The following is a 15,023-nucleotide window of genomic DNA, read 5'->3' as shown; positions in this document are numbered from 1 at the left end:
ATCTGCTATTTATTCTTGAATTCGCGTTTTTGATTAATCGGACTTTACTGGCCCAATGTAAAAAGTATTCTCCACTGGCGAGCAGGAGAGTGGATTTTTCAAGCCCTGATTATTTAGTACTTAGATTAATTAGAAAATACTATTCAGTGGAAAAGTTTGTGTTGTTGATATATTCGACACTCTAACTAATAGATCTTCAACTCAAATTATGATGTCATTTCTTTAGATGACGAGATAAAGAAGATCATTTCTAAAACATTGGTTGATTTATCAAGTAGAATTTTGTATTGTCCAGAAAAATTAGATAAAGAAAGAATATTTTTCCTCCGTTTCTGAACTACTTTGAAGAAATGGGGATGGGACTGATAGAACCTAAGGTTCGAATACCCAAGCTATAAATTACAACGAAGACGTTAATTGTTTTATTGAAATAAGTTCGATGAGACTAAGCATATGTTATAAGTAGCTGTCATCAGCATCTGTAATGTCGCATACGATGCAATCAATAGGTCTACTCTTCGTATATTAACATACGGTACCATATTATATATATATATATATACTTGATATCACAGAGCGGCCTCGTGGCTGTATGGCTACCATACGACCTGCAGGCGATTCTAGTTATTTGCACATGTGATTCGGATTCCACGTTAAGCTATAGACCAACACTCCACATAACATCGGTGGTGAGAGGGACGTCTAAACTAACTGAATAATTAATCCCCACCGGTGAATACCCCATGTAAATGAAATTTCAAGCCTATTTGCATATTATACTGAATACCATTGGCGCACATCAAGGGTTTCTTCAGGCATTTAAGTTTATACCAACCATGTTTTAAATAATAATAATAATAATAATAATAATAATAATAATAATAATAATAATAATAATAATAATAATAATAATAATAATTATTATTATTATTATTATTATTATTATTATTATTATTATTATTATTATTATTATTATTATTATTATTATTATTCATTGTTTGGCTATATAGTGTAACCGCTCGTCACTATTTTTACACAATAATTAATAAAGTTTGATTTCTTAAGGTTAAGTTCAGGCATTCCTTACCCTTTTGAATTAATAAATTTTGGTAATGGTTTGAAGACAGACCGCTCTTTTCAAGTGAATACTTCTTTCGAAATAATTAAAAAAAATAAACTATGGTTTTTGAGACACTGAAGACGAGACGATACACTTCACGAAGTCTTGTGTCTCGTCTCGAATTCTACGAAGCAAGTGTCGTATCGGTTTTAAGATGAGATCCCGTCTCGTACAAATCGCTCGAAACACAGTTCCTATCCACAGAGGTCTTTAGAATGACGGTATAAAGAATCATCTCCGAAGGAAGGAATTTATCCAGAGGCCCATGGGAACCTTCAATTCATCGGAGAAGGTTATTCATTGTTTTCTACGATTCCCTAAATTTCAGGATCAACAAGGATTTCAAGAAAATCGTAGATCTTTACGTTGGCGACACTAGTACCCCTTGTAATTGTCACTGGGACATGAACGATACTTCGTTGTAAAGCTTATGGAACATAGATTCCAACGAGCTAACTTTTCCGTGCCAAATCCGTAGAAGAAGAAGTTTTTATTTATTTATTTTATTTATTTATTTATTTATTTTTAAATTTACGAGGCTGGCAACATTGTTACTTGTCGTACGCAGGAAAAATATTTTCACGTGTACGCCAGACGTTATAAGCTAAGGACGGAAGTTCAATACCAAGTGAGAAAAAATTCCGAACGTGTTTCCTACAAAAATCATTCTGTACATATTTTTCGAAATATTTTGGTCTACCCTGACGTTGGCAGCCCCAGTGACGCCCCTAACTGCCACAGAGATATAAGCCATATCTCGTTAGAAAGATTATGGACACAGATTAAAACGAGGTAACTTTTGTGCCCCTGTGCCCAACTCGTAAAAGAATAAAATAAAAAAATGGAAAAAATACATTTTTTCGAATATGGCAACGCTGTTATTTGTCGTACGCAAAATAAAGTTCTCACATATACGCCAGACATCACTAGTTAGTATGTTCATTTATCTTGATTCATATTACTTTCTGTGCTTGTAGCTCTTTTGAGGGGGAAGTTCCTCACTAATGCTAATGGGAAGGGGAACTAAAAATATCCCCCTTTCCCCCTTACTCTTCCGCTGCGGGACTCCCGATGTAGATGAAATGCACACCGTTGGAAAGTTTCATCCTTCCTGAAGAGATAGACACCTAAATCATCTCTCGAGCTTAATTACGAGCCGAGCTACGGAGTTTAAATTGCTGTCTCAGACCTTGAGCCGTTGGTCCTGAATAGGTGTTATTGGATATCTGTCCAGCGACTAACAATTTATTTTTAAGTAAATGCATTAATTCTCTTATAATAAATATCCTTTATATTTTTTGACATTTGCTTCCTATGCAACAAAAAGAACTAACCCATGCATCCATGGTTACATTTGCATCCATGTGTCAAAAATCAAAATGTGGCAGTGCAGCACCGGATGTTGTGCGCTCGTGGTATATTTTAGATAGAATGAGCGCATAGCTATTTTCAATTCTTTGTACGCTAGAGGATTCCATCCCTATGGTGCCACTAAGGGGAGAAACTGTAGAACGGGAAAGAAACTAAAAAGAGGGCACAAATATAGATTATGCTACACGCTAGCAATGAAATTACGTAATAAATTTTGTAAGAAATATATTAACAGTAATTGTATAAAATAACTGCATAAGAAAAAAAAACTTAGGAACGTTTTACGTTTCCAGACTGCAGTTGAAAAAAAAAGTCAAGATTAGTAGAATTTAAAAAAAAAAAAGAAAGGACAGTCCCAACTAAACCGGGACACTCGGTGCTCTTAGTGTACATAATTTGAGGGGGAAGTTTCATAGGTAAATTTAGTAAAGAGAGAGAGAGAGAGAAAACGTGAAAATCTAGGGAAATTCTCGAGCTAATTGATTGGCCAATATAAACGCTTAAATTTTTCTTTGTTCTTCAGGAATAAACCAATATAATAAGAATAATTTGTTTGTATCTGTGTGTGTGTTCAAAGTAGCTTAATTTGCATCCATTTTTCTCTGGGTGAATTTGTTTGTTTAAAAAAGTGAAATAGAAACAAAATTGAAGCAAAAAGCACGTGAATAAAACAAATGTGGTTAACACTTCCTTTTCTATAGCTAAATTAATCTTATCATATAACTTCTGTCATAGAAATTGGTCATTCAACAGGGAAAATTTGATAAGAAAAGGGGAAAAATTGTGTTAGTCGAGGGAAAATTTCTTAAGGAAACCTATGAACATTGGTCTTGGTTGTGCTTACAGTTGGACACTAGGATCACCAATATAATTCATATTCCACGAACTGTCAAGATCTGGTCATTTTGGGGATTAATTTACGATAAGCCCCGCCGCGCCAAACCAAGTAAGTGGACAAAACCAGAAACCAACCCATTAGCATGAAAGAATAATAAAATATTACAGGAAGTTCCTTTTGAACTCAAATATTTTACAAATTTTACTTACATAACAAAGTTTCACACTAAAACACTGTGGCGTAATAAGAAACCTTGAGGAGCCTTGACGGAAAAACAACGGATAATTTCTCTTTGTTACACGACTTCGCTAAGTGCTTCGTAATGTTTATATGGTCTATTGTTGGCGAATTGACGTAGAGTAATATATGCTTAAAATGCAATGTCATGTCAAGGCAGAAGGTAAAGTTCATTGTCATGGACTCAATATTCTTATACGCACTAACTGAACCTATGCCACATCTTTTATTGTTGATATATGATCGGGAGAATTTTGCAATAATGCACGTGGTAATTTGCATTACATTAATCTTAACAGAGTAGAAACAATAGGATGGTACGGGTCAAAAGCTACTGTAAGAACTGACCTGCTTAGAAATTCTATATTACTAAGCAACTTTCATGTAAACCCTAATAAAATACCAACTTTTAAATTGAATTTTGAATGAGAGATTCTGATTAGGGAGATTTTATGAATATGAATTATTCATAGTTTAGTTTCATGGATGTGGCCTTGTGTTAGACTATTACTATGATCAGGATTTCTACTTATCGAATTGGGAAGCTTTACATCTTATTTCGTATAGCCTGAACGAAAACTTAAAACTACAATCAATAAAATAAGAATACAAGTAGCGTGAAGCTACTTTGATTGGTTGCTTGATTGATCTGGAGTTTAGCACCCCTTTTCAGCTCTAAGCCTATATGAGACATGGAACTACAGCTAAACATGAGATCCGAAACACAAGAAGTCAAACTCAATACTCTGTCTCCAAAAGACACGTATGGAAGTATGACGTCACATCCTTCTAGTTACCATGGTGATCACAATTTTATTTTCTGAGCAACATGGCCTAAGAACCTAAATACAAAGCGAGTACAGTAAAATGTTGATTTCCAGATTGCAAACATTAGAGTAAAGAAACACTTATACATGGAAAAAAAGATTTCCAATGAATGAAACTACAAGAAAGATAGAAAAAAGCAAGCAATTAGGTAGACAATATGTTACAATGTGTCAAACATCGAAAGTGAAATGTTTTTTACTGATATCGCAGATTTTGTATATTTTATACATATGGAGGTTACATTAACTGTCAAAATATACTTAGCTTATTTATTACCAGATATTAAATTTAAATAATTCTGGATTTTTTGTAATTTAGTACCATCAATATCATACATTACATTGCAAATGTGTGGGCTTACAGAATACGTGTTTAAAACTTATGCTGAACCACTCATAATTATTGTAATGTCAGTGTACATTTTTAAAGTAAATAGGAAAGATCCGATGCATGTTAACCAATCAAAAATTGGTCCAGATTGAAAATTCTCAGAACGCATATGGCTACAAACTTAGTTACCTTTGGTTTGATTATTCGTTTGTTTCTTCATTTCGTAGCCACTGTAACTATGAAGTCACATTTTAAATAGGGTATAAGAAATCTGAATGCACCAATATAACTAATATTATTCTCAAAATAGACAGTGATTTTTCCTTGCAGACAAATCGTATATTTGTTCTATTTTAATTGCGTAATTAAAAAATATATATAAAAATATAAAAGTACGTATATATTACGTAACAGAATTAATATAATTCTGAGGAAGAGGGTAAACCCCAAATATCGGAGAGTGGCCCTTCGGAGTTTGACTATTATAGACATTTGCAATGCTAGGATTTCACGTTTTTCATATCGTCCTGCACTTGTCTAAAGATATTAACGACTTAAATCGAGGTACTTAAATATCCTATTTTAATACTTACAATTATTCACAGCTGAGTACTTTCCAACCTTACATAACATTTTACACTCTTGCTTAGTTTGGTTGTATGGCGAAAAGTACTGAACAATATTTTTTTAGAGCAGAGATTCTGTCCTTTTAATCAGTAGCGCTATTTCTGATTTTGCCAAGAGAGTGGGAGCAAGATTACCCATCGGCATAATGAATTTCACGTGTTATATTATACAATTTATTAAAAAGCATGTCTTTCTCAAGTTCGTGGAACATCTGCTGCATAGGATCTCTGGTTGGATCCCTAACCAAGAAGTTTGTTCTGGACAAGATTGTGCCTGTGGATTTTCTCGAGATACTCCTGTTTCCTCCCATATTACCATGGCATTGAACCATACTGGGTTTCAACATTATCTGACAAATATTCGGAACGACTTTCCAGTGTGTTTCGGTCCAGCCAAACCATTGACCATACTAACATATTTGGTCCGAGTACAATTTAACTGTAACTCAGCTTATAATTTGCTTAAGATCTCAACAGGATTTCACCAGGGCGGATTCAGGAAGGATTTTTTGGGGGGGAGGCATAGGTTGTAATACTCTACTTAGAGCTACTTTTAAAAGCTCCAAACTTTGGGATGGGTTTTATTTATATATAAAATAAGAAAGTTTCCTCTTCTGGGGGAGGGGCAATTGCCCCATCCACCCTGGATCCGCCCCTGGATTTCACCATGGATCACCAAAGACAAACACCTGGCCATTAGATACTGAATAATCATTATCACTACAGCTCGGAGTTTTACCTGTAGTTGCAACATTATTTTACTTTATATCTTGTTTGGCATTTGTAATTCACGGTGAAGTAGGTTCATAATTATAGTAATTGAATTTACTTCCTAAACATTCAGGGTACCATTTTTGTATATCTGGCACATATTTTATTTCTGGCTAACTAGACATACAGCAAATTAACAAAAGTTGACTGACCACCGTTTTAATTAAAATCTAGTTTTAGGACAAAGCTCCAATGTATTTTAAGAAATATGTGAAGGCCAATTGAATACTTGCTTCGAAGGTTTTTACTAACTTCCTTTCGCTCCTTTTCTATATCGTTTAACATTAAACCAGATCATTTTGTTTTCCTTATGAGTTCGAATACGTGCGTAAGCTGAGTTAATGTAGTCTCGCCTGCATTATTATTATTATTATGTACAGAGCAATGCTAGGGGTTACAGACGTGCGATATTTCGATCGATATTTTTTTACGATATATCGATATTTTTCTTTATTTCGATTATCGATCATGTTTCGACATTTTATCAACATGGATTTTAATATCGAAATCCGGATATCGCACAGCCATACGAGGGACCTCATTCTGTAACAGCCTGCGTTAACGCAATCCAAAATTTACGTTTTAGTTTGTGATAAGCGGTATAGCAGTTATAATTCCTTTCTGCATGTTCTGAGTTATCTTGCGGACTGCAAATTTTACAAAGCTGAGTTGCTGCAAGTGTTCTGCCAACGTTACAATATATTATTATTACTATTATTATTATTATTATTATTATTATTATTATTATTATTATTATTATTATTATTATTATTATTATTAGACCTATTATTATACGGAACGAGACTCCCGGTATTTATTATTCTTTGATTTTTTAAGAGAAATTGTGCTTTTACAATCTCCTAAAGAAGTAATCAGAAAATTACAAATTTGTTTGATGGGTGTGATCGACTATTATTAACTTATGCAAATTTTACATAGTTGAAATGAACAGTGAATTCAGACATTTTTGTACGAAAATTGAACAAGAAGCTTTCAGATGGAATAGAAAGAAAGAAAGAGAGAGAGATTTCTAATCATATTATATTATATAAATTATGTAAAGCTGAATGTTTGGTTGTTCCCTATATAAATCCACATATTTGGCTCTACATGCTTCTAGGCAACTGTAGGGAAGGAATCGTAGAGTATTTAGAATTTTCTTATAGTGTGTATACTAATATAGTGTATATACTGTATATTTTCTTATAGTGTATAGAGAGGAGGGGGTTCAAAATTTATACCAAAATAAAGTGCCTTACGAACCCTATAACCGTTTAAAATTAACTCTTTATAGTAGTTAGCACTTGGGTCAACCTACGATTTTACGGCATGCTATGCATAAGTGTCGGAAGTGTTATAGAATGGCTTTCTCCGTATAGCCTGTAAGAGATTCGTATGTAATATTGAATGGGGCATCTCCCTCCAACTTCTAACGTTTTCATTTCAGAACGAGACAGAATAGTACTTGGCAATGTTTGTGTACCTACTTAACCATTATAATCTCTAAATTATTTTCATACGGAAAGTACTCTTCAGAATTGCACTACATTTATCAGTAAGCTCATGTTTTGAAGAGTGTTGTACAGAACTGGACACAATTGGTGAGACTGTTGGTGTAGTTCCACATCTACAAGAAGTACTGTATACAAAAGTAGTCGCAGGTTCTTCTCATTCAATGATTTTACAAGTCATTATGGATAGATTAAGAGCAATTTCCTTGTGCTGTCATTTAGTAGTGGAATACTACACAAGGCAATCTAGTTTTTCGGATTGGACGGCTTCTCATAACGAAGGACAACAGAGTAACTTCTGTCGTTGTTTTTCTGTAACACGAAAAACAAAGCCATGAACATTGATTAAGTATAAGCCATTACCTATTAAAATGTAGGCTTTCTACTACATATCACAAACATAATGCTTGTTTACATGAGCATTACTTCATGAGCATGAGCATATGGAACTCTTAAAAATAATTATTACGAATAAAAAAAGGTCACAATGCATACGAAGAGAAGTCACAAACAAAAACACATGTCAATGGGAAAAGAAATATATTCATTTTAAAGGTCAATGGCGTATGCACACGGTATGAACATGTGACAATTGAAATGCTCTTTGGATTAGGCTTTCCAGACTTTCGGACTTAAAACAGGACAACCCACGAAAATTTACACTAAAAATCGGGACACACTATGGAAATTTACACTCAAAACCGGGACACTATGAAAATATATACTAAAAAAGGGACACACTATGAAAATTTACACTAAAAAGCGAGACACATTATTAAAACTTACAGTACGGTACAGTGATAGTTATGTACTTGCCTTTTGCTGAAATACTGGAATTAATTACATAAGAAGTGAACATTCATCACCGAAAGTGAATGATAAAGAATAATTATTTCTATTAGCTAACTATTGACAACTAATAAAAGCGGTGCATCATATATAGGGCCTACAGGGTGGCCCATTTTAATCTTTCTACGGAAATATCTCGAAAACGGTTGAACATAAATGAACTGAACAAAAACTCAAATAGGAAATACCATGGGGGCACATCCAATGGTGTTGCCGCGGTGCCCCCCAGGGCCGTCCTTCATGGACGCCCAGGCCCCAACTTTAAAATTTTAAGTGGAAACATGAAGCGGGTGATACCTCGTTCGATATATCTTCAAACACTAAACAGAGTTGTGACAAAAGATTTTTCATATCGGTTGCCGTATTCAAAATGGCCGCTGAGACATGACGCCTATAACAGATTAAGCGTCTAGTACCACTAATATAAAAGCGGTTGGAGATAAATGAACAGAACAAAAAATAAAACAGAAAAATGACAAAGTACGTCGAATGATGTCGTTGTGACTCCCACGGCCGCCTTTCATGGGGGCCCAGGGCCCAACCTCGAAATTGTCAATGGAGAAAAACATAGGTCAAGTGATATCTCGTTCAATAGATCTTTAAAAACTAAAAAGTGTTGTGGTAAAAGATTTTTCATACTGGTCACCGTATTCAAAATGGCCTCCAAGACATAGTGCCTGTATCAGGGATTGCATACTAGAAGCAACAAACGCATCAACTTTATTAGATGGCAACTGTCGCCAATCATTTGAAAGTGAATATGGAAGAACCACGAAATAAAGTAAGTAGACACTCGTCAATTTGTTATAAAATTACATGGCGAGCAGATTTTATCTGATCCCAAACGGTTATAGTCAAATATATGCGGTTAAAGGAGCACTCTGATTAACCGAATTCAGAAGGGACGTTCTCTTCACCGCCTCTGTGGCCAAGTTGGAAGAGCACGCAGCTAGGATTCCAAAGGTTGTTGGTTCGCACCCACTCTAGGATAGCCCTACATTTTTTTTTAAACTTGTTTAAAGTGTTGTTTAGACTCACCTTAATATAAACACATTACGCATGTAGGCAATTTAACATATTTTGGGGGAGTAATTTTGTGGTTCATTGACGCTTATGGCATGGGGAACATACCTAAAACATACTAGGCATGTTCCCCAGGTACATGTCAGCCATGTGCCTAGGGGCGGACATAGACTGTGACAATCGCTTGCCATTCATGTGATTTCTTTCTCACACGTGTCAGAAGTATATAAGGTACATACTGGACACATTCCTATGTACCTGAGGGAACATGATAGGCATATGCCTGCTATGAAATTGTGTTGTTAGGGCCTGTATAATCAGTATTAATGATATTAAAATATGTACTGATAATTATATTATAATGATTGATATTGATGTAGCAATTCGTAATTATTATAATAATTGACATTGACATAATAATCAACAATAACGTTATTAAAACAAAGATCAATAATGATTACACTAAAATAAATTAAATTGAAATAATAATAATAATAATAATAATAATAATAATAATAATAATAATAATAATAATAATAATAATAATAATAATAATAATAATGTATTAAGGTAATTATTGCTATTAAAGCAAGTAGCAATCAATAATAATAATATTACAATAACAACTGATACTAAAATAATTCAGATTGAAAATGAAATAAATATAAATATTAATAATAATCATCATTCATTGTTTTTCAGCATTAAGCATTTCTCTCATGGCATGCCATTTAATAACTATCATCACAGCAGTTCGTTGTAAACCGATAAGAGATCCCACAGTTGTTAGAATTCCTAACTATTCATTAGTTTCCCAAGTCTTATAGAACGACTATGTCCGTCCATCTGTCTGTTAACAGGTATAAGAGCAAAAACGGTAAGAGATATCGAGAACCGGTTTTTTGCAATTGTTTCAGCGTCCCAAGAATAGTTTCCATCCTCTCCATTTACCCTGTATTCAAACTCGTAGCGGTAAAAATCAACCGTTTCCAGTTTCAATGTTTATCTTTATTCTTTATCGTTCTTTATACTTTACCGTTTTGCTTTATTCTTTATGGTCATAAAACAGAAACGGTAACAGATAGTGATCATTTTTTTTTTTAAAGGATTAGGAGTTAGATATCTCGGCTTTCGGCACCTATGGCCATCATGGCCCGTCGCGTGTGAGTGATGGCGTCCTTCGTCGGCGATCACACTATCCGAGGAAAGGAAGGAAGCGGCCTGGGACCTGTATGTTTAGGTACTATCCTGCCATTTCTCTGCTATGAATGAGGAAAGTCCAGTCAAACATCTCTCAGAATAATTGAACTGAAAAGTTTTCACACTTTTTCGATCAAATATTTCCTCTGGGAATCCAACCCAGGACCACTCGCATCAAAGACGAGAACGTTAGTGACTACGCTACGCGGAGCCACTTTTTATTCAATCGATTCCGCGTCTCAAGAGAGGATAAAATCACCACCCACAATATTCTACATAAACCAGAAGTAGTTGAAATTTATTGTTCTTCCGGTTTCAATACGTAGCCTATTTGTTTCCGGTTTAAGATATGTTGATTTTTTTTTTTTTTTTTTTTTTTTTTTTTTGCAGATTCAGCATTCTGAGAATGAGTTTTGGCTCTACTTTTCTCTGCTCAAAGAAGACGTCGCAAACTAATATATATATATATATATATATATATATATATATATATATATATATATATATATATATATAGAGAGAGAGAGAGAGAGAGAGAGAGAGAGAGAGAGAGAGAGATGGATAGATTCAGTAACGCAAGAATACGTATGTTTAACCTCTGATTTTATTTAAATATTCTTTATTTTTGAAATACTCAAATGAATTATTTGACAGCATTATTGTTAGCATATTATTTTACAATGGACCCAGAGTTTTCTTTTACTGTAAAACAGGGCAGAACATTGTACTGTACTCCACGTGTTTGTCCCCGTAGTGAGAACTACGAGGTATCAGTATAACGTTGGCACTGCCTGTCATACAATATGCGCAATATGCTTTATAAAAGCATAATAATAAAAAAGCAACACCCGACTCTCAGTTACCCACTTCCTCGTGCGTGCTTTTGTTAAGAGACTCATCTGCTATGAAGAGGTCATCGAACTCTTGAATCATCAACAGCGTTTTTTCCGCCTGGCTAATGCACAGAAGCACGCGGGAGGAGGATACCAAAATACGAGTAGACCCACCTCTCCCGCTCTTCTGCCACATAGCTGAACTGTGCCAGTTCCATCAAATGCATTTCGACACTAAAAACTAAAATAACGTTATGTTGTAATAATTGGAGTTGAAAAGTTCTCAGCAGTAGTACAAATCCAAATATGAATTCTGTCTGTTTTTATGTTACTACTAGATGAATGAAATACATTTATTAGATGATTTGGCGTTTAATGTTCCTATTAACACTGAGGCTATGAGACGTGACGCTTAACCTACGACGTGAATTACATGACCTTCTAGAGTCGAACCCATTTCTCCTGGACCAAAGAATCTGCGCTACTATATAGCCATGAGGGAGTTTTAGATAAAACACAGTGTTTGATTAATAAGAAAAATACAATGGCGAACTGTTAGTTTTTTTTAATGTATTTTATTTTTTTTCTAAGTGCAATGATGAAGTACGAAGGATTGGAGAAGTCGCTAAACATCTATGGATACCATTTATCTACCACAAATATGCACAACCGGAATCGAACTGTAGACCTTCATAGTAGAGGTTATTCTTTTATCACTGACCACCATGACTCGACTGCGAGATCGTGAAGTGTGGGACTATCACTCATTTGTGTTTGTTTCTTTAATGAACTAAAATCTTTAGTAGACAGAGTATAGCAACACTTGCGTCCTGCGACAATTGCAATCAACTTTCGTAGTTTTAGAGGAAAAACTAATTTTTGTGGTACTAAAATTTATCTTTGTTGCCAATCTGATGTAATTGACAGTTATTATTCTCCTCAAATGGATTATTTATTTATTTATTTTTATGTACTGTATATGAAAAATATGCAATGTTACGTTGCAGAATATATATATATATATATATATATATATATATATATATATATATATATATATATATATATATATATATATATTGTAGATTTATTTCTGCTAACAGTGACGTACATAATTTTAACAATGACACGCATACTAATTATGATAAATGAATTAATTAAAAAGAAATTTGCATCACAAGAATCCAGGTATTGAATCAGGCATCGCACCCAGAAATTTTTTTTGGGAGGAGGTCCAAGCTTTAAGGTTGGTGTAGAGGGACAAGATTTACCGATAGATGTCACTACAGTCTTCGTATCTCTCTTACATAGTTTTTTACCTTTCACAAAAAATCACTTTAGCCTAGAGACTTCAAATTTTTAGAGAAGAAACTTCATAACCTATCGAAGGCAACAATACGTGCCGATTTTTTATTTAGAATTTTCTTCATTGTTGAAAGTTATATTGTTAAAGGTTTGAATATCCATTTCAACAATCAAGTCATTTCAACAATGAAGAAAATTATAAATAATAAAAAAATCGGCACTGATTGTTGCCTTCGATAGGTTATGAAGTTTCTTCTCTAAAAATTTGAAGTCTCTATTTTGAAATTTGTAAGAAAAATCGTGAATTTTCCTGAAAGGTAAAAAATACATGAAAGAGATACGAAGACTGTAGTGACATCTATCGGCAAAACTTGTCCCTTTAAATCAACCTTAAGGGGGGGGGGTCCAATATTACAAGTCACTAAGTCTATGTAGTATTGAACGGCTATTATTCTGCAAATGAAAAGACGATAAATAATTGAAAATACTTCCATTTATATTTTCAGAAAAAAATGATAGAACTAGATTGTTTTTAAAAGAGCAATACTACAGATAAACTGTAAAATCAAATTTTCATGCTACATGAAACATTTTCCTGTTAAACAACTACAGTTTTATTGAGAAAGTATACAAATGTATGTTGAATTACGAAGTTTTGGGAGGTTCAGGACTCGGTCGACTTCCCCCGTAGGTACGCCTCTGTATTGAATACATCATTTGGACCACAACTTAACACATAAAGTCATAATTCGCTGGTGGCTTCACGAGCTGGCGAATATCGTTACTCCTATGTAGGTTTGTATGGCTGTTTATACGAGGTGCATTGAAGTTATAAATATAACACCTCACAGGATTGGGTAACGGATAGAAACGTGCTGTTTATTTCGTTGTCGTTGTCAGTCGTTGTCAACGCGTGACAGAGATGGAAACATTACGGCACACAAAACTCTAGCGACAGTGGTGACAGAGGTGACCGTTTTTGATACTGATGATGGTGTCACTGATGTTTCTAATGTGTGTTCGTGGGTGCAACAGTTCAAAGAATACAGAATGTCGTGTGATAATAAACCAAGACTATCTCGGCCTCGCACAAGCCGGTCTGACACGTGGAAAAAGTTGTTTTGAAGAATTGCCGAATGAGTGTAAAAACACATCTTTTCCAAAGTTGGCATTTCCGTCGAGTCTGTGCACACTATCATTAGACCGATTTGTGCGAGGCCGAGATTGTGCGAAGACTAGTCCGTAACATGCCAACAGATAGTAGCGCAAAGCTGCACGCACAGGCACAGAGAGAACCAACCTTCATAAGTCGGTGTGCCAAAAGACATCATCCTTGTATATCGGGAACTGTGCAGTTGATGCTATTTTGACCACATCTGCCTGCGATTTCATCATAAAGAGCAAGTTAGAACAACAAGCGAACGTAAAATTCTGTGTGAAGCTTGGCAAATCCGCCACAGAGACGCTTGACAAGATTCGGTAAGTATCCGGCGATGATGCAATAAGTCGTTCGAGATGTTTTGAGTGACACGCGCGCTTCAAGGGAGAAGAACATCACTGGAAGACGACGAGAGGGTAGGACAACCTTCAACGAGCACAACACTCGAAAATGTTTTTAAAAACATCCAACAACTTGTGCATGAGGATTGTCGGAGAACAATCCACAATATTACTGCCATTGTCGGTGAGTTATACGGAGCAGCGCAGACAATCTTCACGTGTGATTTGAACATGCGCCGTGTTGCTGCCAAGTTCGTCCCCAAGCTGCTGACCGAGGAGCAGAAGAAACACTGCTTCGAAGTTTGCCAAGAACTCCGTCAGTGTGCCGTAGACTATCTGTCCTTCATGTCGAGGATCATTATCGGTGACGGAATTTGGGTACACGGCTACGACGCTGAGACAAAGCAACAGTCTTCACAGTGGAAGAGACCATCATCTCCACGACCGAAAAAGGTGAGGCAGACCCGCAGCTCAACCAAGTACATGTTCATCGTCCTTTTCGACATTTGCGGTATTACCCTTCACGAATTCATCCCCAGGGACCAGAATGTCAATAGTGAGTTCCACTGCATCTGACGGAGGACATTAAGCGAAAGCGATCAGATCTGTCGCATGCGAAAATCTGACTGCTCCGTGACGACAATGCACCCTGTCACCATGTTCTTCTCATACGTGAGTTTC

Source organism: Thermobia domestica, unplaced genomic scaffold (assembly GCF_964235325.1).
Source record: "Thermobia domestica unplaced genomic scaffold, izTheDome1.hap1.1 HAP1_SCAFFOLD_848, whole genome shotgun sequence".
Classification (NCBI taxonomy): Eukaryota; Metazoa; Arthropoda; class Insecta; order Zygentoma; family Lepismatidae; genus Thermobia; species Thermobia domestica.
This window is presented reverse-complemented; position numbering follows the sequence as displayed.